Source organism: Heteronotia binoei, chromosome 1 (assembly GCF_032191835.1).
Source record: "Heteronotia binoei isolate CCM8104 ecotype False Entrance Well chromosome 1, APGP_CSIRO_Hbin_v1, whole genome shotgun sequence".
NCBI lineage: Eukaryota > Metazoa > Chordata > Lepidosauria > Squamata > Gekkonidae > Heteronotia > Heteronotia binoei.
In genome coordinates, this window is record NC_083223.1 from 255175706 (window position 1) to 255189895 (window position 14190).

Below are 14190 nucleotides of genomic sequence, written 5' to 3' on the forward strand. Positions count from 1 at the left end.
CAGGTCTTTAGTCTGAGGATACGCCTGTAAGGGGATGGAGGGAGGTGGGCTTCTGGTAGATTCTATAATTAGAAATATAGAGAATGGGGTCTGTGACAGATGTTTTCACCACGTGGTGACTTGCCTGCCTGATGTAAAGGTTGCATACACCACACACTGTCTAGATAGGTGGATAGATAAAACCGGGGAGGAATTAGCAGTCGTGGTGTACATTGGCACCAATGACACTGGGAAATGTAGTCATGCGGTCCTAGAGGAAATATTTGGGTTACCAGGCAGAAAGTTTAAGGCCAGGACCTCAAAGGTAGCAGCCTCAGAAGACCAGCTAGATAGGTACAGATCAGTGATCTCAATACATGGATGAGAAAGAGGTGCCAGGTTTTAGATTTGTTGGGCGCTGGGGAATTTTCTGGGACAAGCTGAACCTGTAGAAAAGAAACAGCTTCACTTGAACCCAAAGGGAACCAGTCTGCTGTTGGGTAATATCAAAAAGGTGGCAGAGCATCTTTTAAACTAATTCCCAGAAGTTTGCAGATGGCACCAAATTATTCAGGATGGTGAAAACTAAGGCTGACGGTGATGAGCTCCAAGAGGAACTCCACGAACTGGGTGAGTGGGCAATAATGTGGCAAATGAAGTTCGGTGATGTTAGGTGTAAAGTGATACACATTGGGACAAAAAATGCTAACTAATGGAGCTAATGGGGTTTGAATTTGCTGACAATGAGAGGGGAAAAAATCTTGGGGTTGTAGTGGAGTAGGGCTGCCAAGTTCCTTCAGGAGCGGGGGATCCCGTTTGGTGGGCGCCAACCTGCTGGCAGGGAGGAGGCCACCGGGGGGATTCCCCCCCCCAAAGAGTCCTGTCGCCACGTGGCATGTGTAGTGCCTGGAAGTCCCCCCCCCCCCCCAATTGCTAGAGCATCCCTGTGTGAAACCATAGAGTTTCGTGTGAATTCCTAGAGTGTCCCCACATATCGTGCCTGGCATGATACGTCATTTCTGGGTGATATCATTGTGTCACGCACACTCTATTTGCATGAAAAAGGTCCTCTGCCGGGAGCCAACAGGGACTTGGTAACCCTATAGTGGACAGCCAGTTTGGTTTAGTGGTTGGGAGCACAGAGTCTGCTCTTGAGAACCAGGTTTGATTCCCCACTCCTTCACATGCACTTTACCTTTAATAAGCCAGAAGTTTTCTCAGAGCTGTTCTCTCAAGTTTCTGTCAGAGCTCTCTCAGCCCCACCCACCTCCCAGGGTGTCTGTTGTGGAGAGGGGAAGGGAAAGGAAATTGTAAACCACTCTGAAACTCTGAGTGAAGGGCAGGGTATAAATCCAATCTCTTCTCTTCTCTCTTCTAGCTCAATGAAAGTATCAACCCAGCGTGCTGCAGTGGTGACAAGAAAAGAAAAGAGGAGCCATGGAAGAGGAACAATGTAGGCAAACAAACAAACAAAAAATGTGACCAGAAGCATGCCAAAACAAATAATTATGCAAAAACATAAAGTGTCCAAGTGGTTCTTAATAGCTGTAATAATATAAATGAAGATCCTTAAAAGACATTAGATCCTTACATCCAGGGCTTTTTTTGAGCAGGAATGCAGTACTGGCTGGTGTGGCATCAGGTGGTGTGGCCTAATATACAAGTAAGCTCCTGCCGGGCTTTCTCTACAAAAAAAGCCCTGTGTGAAACAATGGTGATGTTAAGGGGTAGGCCCTAATATGCAAATGAGTTCCTGCTTACATCACAGTCAGGCACAGGTACAATAATCCAGGTCATATGCAGATCCTCTCTGGCTAAGGCAGTAGAAGCAGTAAATGACAACAGGATCCTGTTTGGGGGAATCTCTTTTTCAAGTCAAGTTGTCATCATCCAGAAAAAAAAGCTCTACACTGGGGCCCTAATCTGATTTACTTAAAGCATAATAGTAAAAAAGAAAAACTGCATGGGGTTAAACTGATATAGAAATAGGAAATAGTACACTTGCCCACCCTTGCCTTCACCCAATCCCATTGGAGCTGAAGAGTGTGGTGGACTGGCCTCCCGGACGAACTACGCACAAGGGATCCAGGTGGGAGGGACCTGGATTTGGAAGGTGATGTGAGTCAGCTGTCGTCTCCGGGTGAGCCTGGAAACCTTGGTAGGGTGCTGTCAGGAGCCGGGCCCGGGAGGTCCAGGAAGAGGGGCGGGTCTCCTACGCCAGACATTGTGGAAACATCCCTCTCAGTGGATATTGATTGTGGCTTGCTGGTCTCCCATCCAAGTATTAACCAGGGCCTACCCTGCCAAAGCTGCCAAGATCTGACCAGATTGGTTCTGCCTGGGCAGGGGGGGAGGGGGAATGGTGGCCCTTCCCACCCAGCCCCGATCCCAGCAGCTTCTCCTCGCCCCTTCCCTTCCCACCAATCCCCGATGCTTCTCCTCATCCCTTCCCTTCCCTTCCCACCCCGGATCTCAGCAGCTTCTCCTTGCCCTGCCCTTCCCACCCAGCCCCGATCGCAGCAGCCGTTCTTCTGTTTTCCCAGGCTGCTTCCCACCCCCAGTCAGCTGGCTGGTGGGCGGGGGGGAAGCCCTGCCCTGCCCCACCTGCAAAGGACCATGTGCCTTTGCACCTCCGGAGGCTTGATTGAAAGGCTTCAATTTGGGATGGTGTGTCTGTGTTGCTGTGAAGAAGCTGGCAGCAACTCGTGAGTAGAGAGGCCAATCCCCTGCTTCAGATTTGCCAGAAACGGGGGGGGGGGGGGGGAGGAGAGGGAAACGTCTATTATTCCCTATGTGGAGATCGATTCTCATAGGGTATAATGGGGAATTGAGCTGGAGGTTTCGGGGGCTCTGGGGGAGCTGTTTTTTGAGGTAAAGGCACCAAATTTTCAATATAGTATCTAGTGCCTCTCCCCAAAGTACCCCCCAAGTTTCAAAATGATTGGACCAGGGGGTCCAATTCTAAGAGCCCCAAAAGAAGGTGCCCCTATCCATTATTTCCTACGGAAGGAAGACATTTAAAAAGGTGTGCTGTCCCTTTAAATGTGATGGCCAGAACTCTCTTGGAGATCAATTATGCTTGTCACACCCTTGTTCCTGGCTCCGCCCCAATGTCTCCTGGCTCCACCCCCAAAGTCTCCTGGCCCCACCCCCAAAGTCCCCAGATATTTCTTGAATTGGACTTGGCAACCCTATTCCTAGAGCTACCTTAGGGTTGCCAATCTCCAGGTGAGGGCAGGGGATCCCCCGGTTTGGAGGCCCTCCCCCCGCTTCAGGGTCGTCAGAAAGCGGGGGGAGGGGAGGGAAATGTCTGCTGGGAACTCTATTATTCCCTATGGAGATTTATTCCCATAGAAAATAATGGAGAATTGATCCGCGGGTATCTGGGGGGGCTGTTTTTTTAGGTAGAGGCAGCAGATTTTCAGCACAGCATCTAGTGCCTCTCCCCAAAATATCCCTCAAGTTTCAAAAAGATTGGACCACGGGGTCCAATTCTATGAGCCCCCCAAAAAGGTGCCCCTATCCTTCATTATTTCCTATGGAAGGAAGGCATTGAAAAGGTGTGCCGTCCCTTTAAATGTGATGGCCAGAACTACCTTTGGAGTTCAATTATGCTTGTCACAGCCTTGATATTGGCTCCACCCCCAAAGTCTCCTGGCTCCACCCCCAAAGTCCCCAGATATTTCTTAAATTGGACTTGGCAACCCTAAGCTACGTAGAAGTGACAAGTAGCTCTACCAATTACCAGATACTATTATGGTGAGAGCCAACAACGAGTGGACTTCGGAGGACAGAGAAAGACAGGGAGGACCTGGTGTGACTTGGTCCACGGGGTTGCAAAGAGTCGGACTTGACTGTGCGACTGAACAACAATTATGGTAAGATTACCATAGAATTTCTGGAGACTGCTAGAGCTATCCTTGTCACTTCTGGGTAGCTCTAGAAATCGTCAGGAACTCTGTGATGAGAACTTCTGTAAATTACTTAGCTTCTTCTTCCCAGAAACCACTAGGAGGCAGAAAGCCTCTCCTCCAATGTTTCTATTTCTTAACCACAACATCCTTTAAAACTCTTTACCACACTTTCCTTTCTGGAGGAGTTTATAATGCCAATTCTCTAGGCATTTGTCATAAAGAAAAATTGAAAAGTATGATCAGAAACAGCCGCAAACCTCAGAAGAGCAGAACCACAAATGCTACCTTTTTCACTCAGAGGAATGTGTTCCTCTTCTCACCTACAGCTCCAAACGTATTATTATTTTAGAGCCTTATTTGGTAACTGTTTCCTTTCAGTGGTACAGGAGACCCACTGTAGTGTATGTAAAATAGAGACAAAAATATAACAGTGGTGGCAGATCTACACATAAGTTTCTATAAACAATTTCTCAGTATCACTAAGCCTATATGGAGTTGTGTCAGGGCTTTTTTTGAGCAGGAACACACAGGAACGCAGTTCTGGTTGGCTTGGTGTCAGGGGGTGTGGCCTAATGTGCAAATGAGTTCCTGCTGGACATTTTTCCTACAAAAAAGCCCTGTGCAAAACAATGGTGATGTCAGGGGGTATGGCCTAATATGCAAATGAGTTCCTGTTGGTCTTTTTCTACAAAAAAAGCTCTGAGTGGTGTAGTGGTTATGAGTGGCGGCTCACAAGTGACATCAGTGCGCTGGCGACATTGGGGGAGGTTCTCCCTGCTGGCCCAATGTGGGCCAGCGGGTTGGGAACCTCCAGGGCGGGAGAACCCTAACTCCTCCTCCAGATGATGCCAGTCACAGTGCTCTCTGAAATTTCTTAGCCCCTCCTGCCTCACAAGGTGCCTGTGGTGGGGAGAGAAAGGAAAGGCAATTTAAGACACTTTGAGAATCCTTAATGCAGAGAAAAGCAGGGCATAAAACCCGACTCTTCTCCTCCTCCTCCTCATCTATATGCCATGTGTTGAAATACTGATAGAGTTTTAAGTAGGGTTGCCAGGTCTTATCTTTCATTCATCGTAGGACTTTGATGGGCATTCCGGGGATGCGTGGGAATGATGATGCCACTCAGAAGTGGGATGCTGTGGTATTTGCCCAAAATCTGTGGATTTTTTGGCCTCAAAACTGTAGAGTTTGCATGAATGCCAGAGCATCGCTGCATGGGATCCCTGGTGTGATGATGTTAAGTCTGGATGATGTCATTGCATCAGGGAAGTTGCACAGTGACATCAATGGGGGGGGCTGCCCCTGCTGGCCAGCTGGGCAGTCGTGGGCTGAAGCCCTGAAAATTGGGGGTTTCTGTGGTTCCACTAGGAGAATGGCAACCCTAGTTCTAAGGTCCTCAATCCATTGATGTGCCAGAGGTGGACTTTTATATTTTCAGTGTTATAATACAAATATTTTAGCTGTAGTAAGGGTATGCAGGGTCCATTTTCACTGACCATCAGTTAGCCTCCTAGAGATGGGCAGATAGTTTAAAAGTACATAAAGCATTTTCCAGAATCAATGAACATTCTAGTACAAAATAAGCCTTCCATTAACAAAAAAGGATTTCTTCCCAATTTTTAGGTCTGAATTGGCCCATACTATTAATTTAGCATGTGAGAATGGATCAAATTGATATTATGATATTATATAACATAATTCTCTGACTGCAAAAGTTGTTGGAGGAATTGGATCCACACTAGCATAAGTAGACCTTAATGCTTAAGGTCTACTGGTGCCCACTTAGAGAGGGGCACCAGACAAGAAGCCTCCAAAAGCACCCAAGATAGACAGTCTGCAAGAAGGGGTCCCAATAATTAATACATCCCTGATTATATAAATTGAGATCAGGGAAACCAAATCTTCCTTCACTGTGTGGGAGTTGCATCCTTTTTAAAAGAAATCCAAGGTTATGAGCAGCCCTACATGAATTTCCGAAACAAACTATTAATTTTATGACTATATCTTCATGGTATATAGAAAGGAATTTCATGTAATGCATAAATAATCCTAGGTGTAATATTCATTTCAAGTATATCTACTATGCCCCATAACGTCAAGTCTAAAGTTGTCCATCTGTCCAAATCCAAAAATATATCAGCAATTAGCTAGTTAAAATTTAGAATGATCATATGCCTACTAGCCCTAGGAATCAGTATTCCCAGTTTGTGACGTTTCTGTAGTATATGGATAAGCACATTGATTGTGCACAGCAGCTGCAGTTGGTGATAACATTTACTCAATTTTAGTTTCATAGGCAGCAGACAAAATTTTTTGTTTTGGATGACAGGGAACTGGGTCAATGTGGCTGGCTGCAGAGAGAGAATAGTTATGCCCTCTAACCACTACCGCCCTGAAAAAGGAGGCATTGTCTAAAAAGGCCCAGAATTCTGCTTGGAAGGGCAGAAACACCAAGAATAGCTTTAACCCAAGAACCTCAAAGTTGGGTTGCCAGCTTCCAGGTGAGACTTGGAGATTTCTTGTAATTACACAACTGATCTCCAGACTACAGAGATCAGTTATCCTATAGAAAATAGCTACTTTGGAGGGTAGACCACATGGTATTATAACCCACTGAGGTCCACCCCTCCTGAAAATCCGTCCTCCCCAAATTCTGTCCCCACAAATTTCCAGGAATTTCCCAACCCAGGGTTGGCAACCCTGCCTGGGAGATATTCAGTCTTTGTGCTGGGCTAGTTCAAGGGCAGAAATGGATCGGCATGATAGTGGGCTCTGATTGGTTACTGAAAGTGTCTTGCCATCTGTTTGATCATGCAGAATCCTTTGAAGAAAAAAAGGCTGAGAAAGTGATTGGAATTCTGAGAGAATCAGTAGTTTTCCGTTTGAAGACTTCAAACAAATTTAAGCAAATATTCTGGATTAGAACCAGCACAGTCAATTTTGCTATAGTGAATAAAGGGCATTCGTGCGAACTCAGTGATGTCCACCCAGAATTTGAAGGGCGACTGAATGTCTCTGAGGACTGCAGGAACTTAGGAATCACTACTCTACGTCAAGATGACGCTGACACGTACACAGCACAAATAGTAGATTGGATCTTACTACGGGAGACCTTTCATCTGCAAGTCTACAGTAAGTATTTGAGCATCACCCTTGTGGCCTTGCCATAGTTTGTTTCATTGTGTGGAGGGTTTCCCCCCTTCCAGAGCGGCCTTCATGGACTGCCATAAATTGGGGACAGGAATGGTAAGGAATTTGGTTTTGTTGACCCTGATCTTCCAGCATGGGCAGTCATACACAATATTGTGTCATCTCCCAAGCACCCTGAAAAAAAAATCTGGAGACCTTGGAGATGGAACGTAAACACAGTGCCCCCAAAAAATCCAGTTCTCTGTAACAAAGAAGGTACCACCACATTTTTCTATCCCAGGGTCAAGCAGCTGCTGTGCACCATCAATGTGCTTATTCATATACTACAGAAATGTCACAAATTGGGAATATTGATTCCCAGATATTTTCTGAATTAGGCTTTGCAACCTTATATTCCAAAGTGTTCACCAACTCTCAACAGTGGTTTTTGAAGGGACACTTGAGGCTGCAAAATGCAGACAGATATGAAAGATCAAATGTGTATTGTGGGTTCAGTAGCAGGACCAATTCCCAGGCAGGTATGGACCCAGTTTGGATCCAGAGGACCATGGCACACAGGGGGAAGACAGGATTTCAGTCTGTGCTGTGTCATTTTCCTGACTTGAAATGGTCCTGGGATGCTGTTTGCCCCACTGGGGAAACCTAGGTATAATCCATCAATATATGTAGAGCTCCAGTGGGGCAAATTCTGTTCCCCTAAGGCTGTTTCAGGACAGAAAAATGTGTAGTTTATCTGGGTCCAGAACTAGAAAACTGTCTTACATGGAATCAGACCTTTGGTGCACACAATATTGTCTACTCCAGGGGTGGCCAACGGTAGCTCTCCAGATGTTTTTTGCCTACAACTCCCATAAGCTCCAGCCAGCATGGCCACTAGCTGGGGCTGATGGGAGTTGTAGGCAAAAAAAAAAAAAATCTGGAGAGCTAACATTGGCCACCCCTGGTCTACTCCAATATGGGGACAAGTTCTCCATCGGATGACATAAACTCAGGGCCATTAGCTTGAATGGAGGAGATCTGGGGATATCTACATTGGCCTATGGTGCAGAGTGGTAGGTCCAAGCTCTGCTCACGACCTGTGTTCAATCCTGGTGGAAGCTGGGTTCAAGTAGCTAGCTCAAGATTGACTCAGCCTTCCATCCTTCCGAGGTCTGTAAAATGAGTACCCAGCTTGCTGGGGGTAAAGCGTAGATGACTGGGGAAGGCAAGGGCAAACCACCCCGTAAAAGGTCTCCCAAGAAAACGTCATGATGTGACATCACCCCATGGGTCAGTAATGACTCAAGGCTTGCACAGGGGACTACCTTTGCCTTTTTACATTGGCTAAACTGCTGAATGCCCACAGGAGTCATGTTAAAACCCTATCCAAAGACCCTGACCTGTCCATAGTCTAAATCATGATACTTGGCTGACTTGTATCTGTTTGAATGTGCTTATGCTTTTCCTTGGACAGAAAAAAATGCTCAGTTAAGCACCCTTTGATTCTCCTTGACGTTTGTTCCAGTCCAAAGAACAGAGACACCCACTCAATAAACCCTGTCTGTGTTTCATATTAAGATGAAAGATAGAAAATGGATAAAAATGATGTCTCCTCTGGCATGAGGACAAGAACTCTCTCTCCTTGTTGAGTTAGTTTCACTTTATTCCATCTTTGGCTGATTTCAAGAGTCAATTTGCATGACCCTTCCTGCAGGGCACTGATCCCTATATGGTACCCAAGGGTGCCATGTTGCCTGATGTGTTTCCTGGTGCCAATTTGCCTCTTCTCCAAAGCAGAACATCAATCCTGGCTTTCTTCCACCTCACACAAGTAGAGTATGCCAGGAGGCATCACCTTAGGGTCTGAAGGGCAAGCCAATTTGGAAACACCTGCCTCCATTGGGGAAGGAATTTCCCACATTTTTGTGATTGGCCCATCTCCCATAGCAGCCATTTTGTAGTGGCACCAGTTATTCTCAAAATTCCAGAAAATGCCCACAGGTCCAACAAGGTTGGGGACTGCTGCTGTAGAAGGTTGGCATCTTCTGAGCATGGTCAGGTAAAAGATCATGCCTTAGGACTGCCATATTTCCTGCTATAGAAGAAGACCTCCTGCCAGCAATCCCTGCTGCCCACTTCTGCTCTGTCAGTTGGCGGTAGAAAATTAAAGTCAGAAACTCTATGGTAAAACTCTGTGGCAATTTCTTTGTTGTTCAGTCATGCAGTCGAGTCCGACTCTTTGCGACCCCATGGACCAAGTCATGCCAGGCCCTCCTTACTTCCACCATCCTTCGAAGTCTGCTCAAATTCATGTTAGTTACATCAGTAATACTGTCCAGACATCTCATCTTTTGCCGTCCCCTTTTTCTCTTGCCTTCTGGCAATTTCTAGAGCTACCCATAGTCATTTCTGGGTCACAGCCAGAGACAACATCATGACATTTGTGACACAGCCCTCCTCCCTGCCAGCTGTCAGTCTCAGCCTGGCATCCTACTATATCCACTCTCATTGGTCATAAGAAAAACTCTGCTGACTCATGTCAAAAGCCTGGAAAACAACCTGTTTCCCACACCAGTCTTCCAGATTGTTCTGAGAAGCTCCAAGGAGGGCATAAACACCCTTCCTTGCTTGATTGCCCTCTAGCAACTCACACACAGAGCTACACCACTTCTAAACATGGAGGCACATTGTAAAGGTCAGCTATGCTCCTATCATTGTTGCAACAATGATCGATTCCTCTCAGAGCAGGAATTCCAGATGCCAGCAGCCCAAGCAATGAACATTTGGTACTAATTGTGGGTTTTTTAGTGTTCCTTGCTGAGCCTGCATTTTGGCTTTCTCTCTCCCTTTGCAGCTTCAGGCGTCTCGCCACAAGGACACCCCCCCCCTCCCCAGAGTGATCTCATGTGCTAAGCGCAGAGCCTGGCTAGGTCAGAATGGGGTTGGGAGCCATCCAGGTTGCTAGTGAGATGAATTCAGGGAAGGAGCAGTGGTCTGTCGGAAGCAGGAGGGCAGAATGCTGCCACGTCTTTATGGCCCTGCTGGTATTCTGTTGTGCTTTTTAAAATATCCATCTGGATTTTTAACAATCTAAACACAGTGAAAGACAGTCACTTCAAGACAGTGCTGCCCTTTATTCCGAAATGTTATTTTAAAAAACTTATTCCCATGTATTTTTGACCTGCATGGGTCCACGAAGTAGCAGGCAAAAACTTAACAATTAAAAACTATAGCAAAATAAAACAGTCAGCAAGGTCAACTATATGTATCCCTGTTGTCCAATGCATGTTCTGCCCATAGTTCAGGCTCAGGCTTTTTCAGTGGTTGCCTCCCAGTGCCTCTGGAAGAGCCTGGAACAGAGGTCAGGGATCTCCTGTCCTCCCAGACTTCCAGCAAGGATGCAAAACAGAGCTGTTCCAGACAGCTTTTGGGGCAGCCTAAACCTGGACTACGCTACAGCCTTTGATTGTGTGGATCACAACAAGCTGTGGCAAGTCCTTAAAGAGATGGGAGTACCAGCCCACCTAACATATCTCCTGAGAAACCTATATAAGGGCCAAGAAGCAACTGTCAGAATGGGATATGGACCAATTGATTGGTTTAGAATAGGAAAGGGGATTCGACAAGGATGTATATTGTCACCCTGCGTATTTAATTTATATGCAGAGTATATCATGTGGAATGCTAGCCTGGATGAAGCACAAACTGGAATTAAGATTGCTGGGGAAAACATCAACAACCTCAGATATGCAGATGACACCACTCTAATGGCAGAAAGTGAGGAGGACCTAAAGAACCTCTTGCTGAGGGTGAAAGAGGAGAGCACAAAAGTAGGCTTGAAACTCAACATCAAAAAGTAAGATCATGGGATCCACCCCCATCACACCTTGGCAAATAGAAGGGGAAGACATGGAAGTAGTGACAGACTTCAGATTTCTGGGATCCAAGATCACTGCAGATGGTGACTGTGGCCATGAAATTAAAAGACGTTTACTCCTTGGAAGGACAACTATGGTGAATCTAGGCTGTATAATAAAAAGTAGAGACATCACCCTGTCAACAAAAGTCCGTATAGTCAAAGCAATGGTATTCTCAGTAGTAATGTATGGCTGTGAGAGTTGGACCATAAGGAAGGCCGAGCGCAGAAGAATAGATGCTTTTGAGCTGTGGTGCTGGAGAAGAATCTTGAGAGTCCCTTGGACTGCAAGAAGATCAAATCAGTCAGTGCTAAGGGAAATCAACCCTGACTGTTCCCTGGAAGGTCAGATGCTGAAGCGGAAGCTCAAATACTTCGGCCACCAAGTGAGAAGGCAGCACTCACTGGAGAAGACCCTGATGCTGGGAAAGACAGAAGGCAAAAGAAGAAGGGGACGGCAAAAGATGAGATGACTGGACAGCATTACTGATGTAACTAACACGAATTTAAGCAGACTTCGGAGGATGGTGGAAGACAGGAGGGCCTGTCGGGACTTGGTTCATGGGGTCTCAAAGAGTTGGACTCGACTGTGCAACTGAACAACAACAAAAGCCTGGGTAAATGGGGAATACCCCACTGTCTCAGGCATAAATTGTTTCAGTTTTACTTTTTATTTGTTGCTTTAACATTCTGCTTTATTATACTACATATTGTTTCAGAATTGTTGCTAACCACCTTGGGTCCTAGGATGCCTGGGAGAAAGGCAGTTCAGCAAGCTATCTGGCAATGTTGCACCTGGCAGGGCAGGACATACTCTTGGGCCCAGCAGCAACACTCTTCTGGGTGAAGCAGGGTGGAAGCACCTGGGTGAAGCAGGGTGGAAACCTGCTTTTTCAGGTTTATGCTGCCATGTGGCAAATCACAGGTTGCCCCTGCGCAAAATGGCGGCACAGAGCAGCTGGTGCAAAATCGCTAGCTTGCTCTGGAGAGAAACAGAAGCTTGGCGCAGAACAACGTCGGAGCAGGGTTAGTGCGAAAATGGTCTCTATATTCTTTTCAGACGTGCCTTTTTATAATTATAATATGCAATATGCTGGAGACCAGGATCAAGATACAGTATTCCCCATTACTATCTATGTGAAAGTTGGACGATGAAGACAGCTGACAGGAAGAAAGCTGACATTTTCATTTTTTAACTTGTGGTTTAGGGGAAATCAATGATAATGTGTCTTTTGTGGGTTGAAGGTTAAGAACTGCTGCATTAGGGCAATGTCCGTGTTCTAATGACTTTATTGCTTCCGGTTAAATTTACTACCAAAGTTCACCTCACATGACTGTGGAAGGCAAATTGGAAGTCTCAGATGAAATGAATTATACATTGCTAGCATAATATAACGATGAACAGACTGAGGTATGAATCAAGCAATCTGAGGTTCAGATCCACTCTCTGAGATGAGCTCACCAAGATGTTTTCAGCCAATTACAATTTCTCACCCCCTCCCTGTCCTATGGGGATGAATATTGACCTCCATGGGTGCTGTAAGTTTTCAGCAAAGTAATGTGGGTGACATGTTTTGAACTCAGGAGAGCTATGTTAATTCTAAAGTTTGCTCAAATTAAATTTTGAGGTAAATTTGGTGGTTTTCATGTAAGAGAAGTGTCACCCCCAATAGCCTACTCTAGTCTGATCTGGCTATTTCTTGGAAGCTGAGCAGGGTCAGTACTTGGATGAGAGACTGCCAAAGTAAACTGGGGCTGAGGCAATGGTGAATCACCTCTGCTCATCTCTTGCCTTTAAAAGCTCATGAGGTGGAACTTCATAGGGTCGCCATGAATTGATTGCAACTTGACAGCACACTTTACCTTTAGGCAAATTTGTCCCATGATTGAAGAATCGAGAATGATAGATGTTATTTCCCCACTCTTCCACAAGTCTCTCTTCAAAATCCACCTGCCTCCCAATTCTTTGATATAACTAAGTCCGGTTCATATGTCAGTGTACACTTGTAGACCTGCATATGCATGCTTACACTTGTTTGTAAGAAAAGCCAACCAGTGTTCACTTTACAAATGAAACCAGGGAAACCAGCTTTTTCAGTCCTGGCCCTGACAAGGTGGAATCAGCTCTCTGCAGAAATTCGGACCCTACCTGGCTTATTAGTCTTCCGTAGGGCCTGTAAAACGGAGCTGTTCCACTAGGCTTTTAGTTGAGGCTGTGGGTGTCAATTCTTGATCTGGTTGGCCTCCCCTATCGGCACTGTCACTTGTGCTACAAAATGGATTATCATCTGCTATCTCTATGAGCTATCATGATGTGAGATGGCCAGGCTGAGCAATATGTGATGATATGGTAAACTTCTCTGAGTGCTGTTGAGTTGTCTTTTTAAAATGTTTTTATTGTATTTTATTGTTTTATCTTATGTTGTACTCCGCTCTAAGCCCCACGGGGAATGGGCGGAATAGAAATATACTTAAATAAATAAATAAATAAATAAATAAATAAATAAATAAATAAATATCAGAGAAATGTCAAGGAGACAGAGGGTTTTGAACGTATAAGAATAAACTAGCAAAATTTCTCAGGGGAGTTTCACACCCTCTTAAGTAGCTAGCAAGTAGTTCCAAAAGAGAAATTTCATGATGATTTTGGCTGTTCTTCTTAGAATTAGATATACAGAAAGTTTAACTGAAAATGCTTTTTATAGCTACTTTTCCCAGATATGTTTGGTCTTCCTATGTTTTGATGCTATTGGGGAAAGCTATGGCTAGGTCTTTATTGTTCCTGGACTGATCCCACACAATCAGGGATCACATACCAAATGCCTTGACCAAGGATGAGACTGAATTTCCCAGGTTTGTCAGTTTGATTCAAATATCTACATTTTGATTTTGCTTCACCTGCGGGAAATCAGCTTGTGAATCTTCATTGCACTCTGTTGTCTCCTCGTACAGAATTCTACTTAGAAATGTACACATGTGTATGTCTATCTGTGCATATATTGCATATCAGTAGCATACAAATTGCATGAAAACTGTGTGCAAAAAGCATAAAACAAACGAGTTATCAGAAATAAAAATTTGGTCAAGGCCAGCTCTATAATAAGGTTGAATGAAGCTATGGTCTCAAGTGGCTGATTTAGAGGGCAGCAGATGACAATCTTGCAAGTTTTTGAGAGCCTTACTGGGTATTAGCATCTTGTCATGGTTTAGTTAAAGACTTCTGGAGAGTGAGGGTGAGGGGAGTTAGCTCTT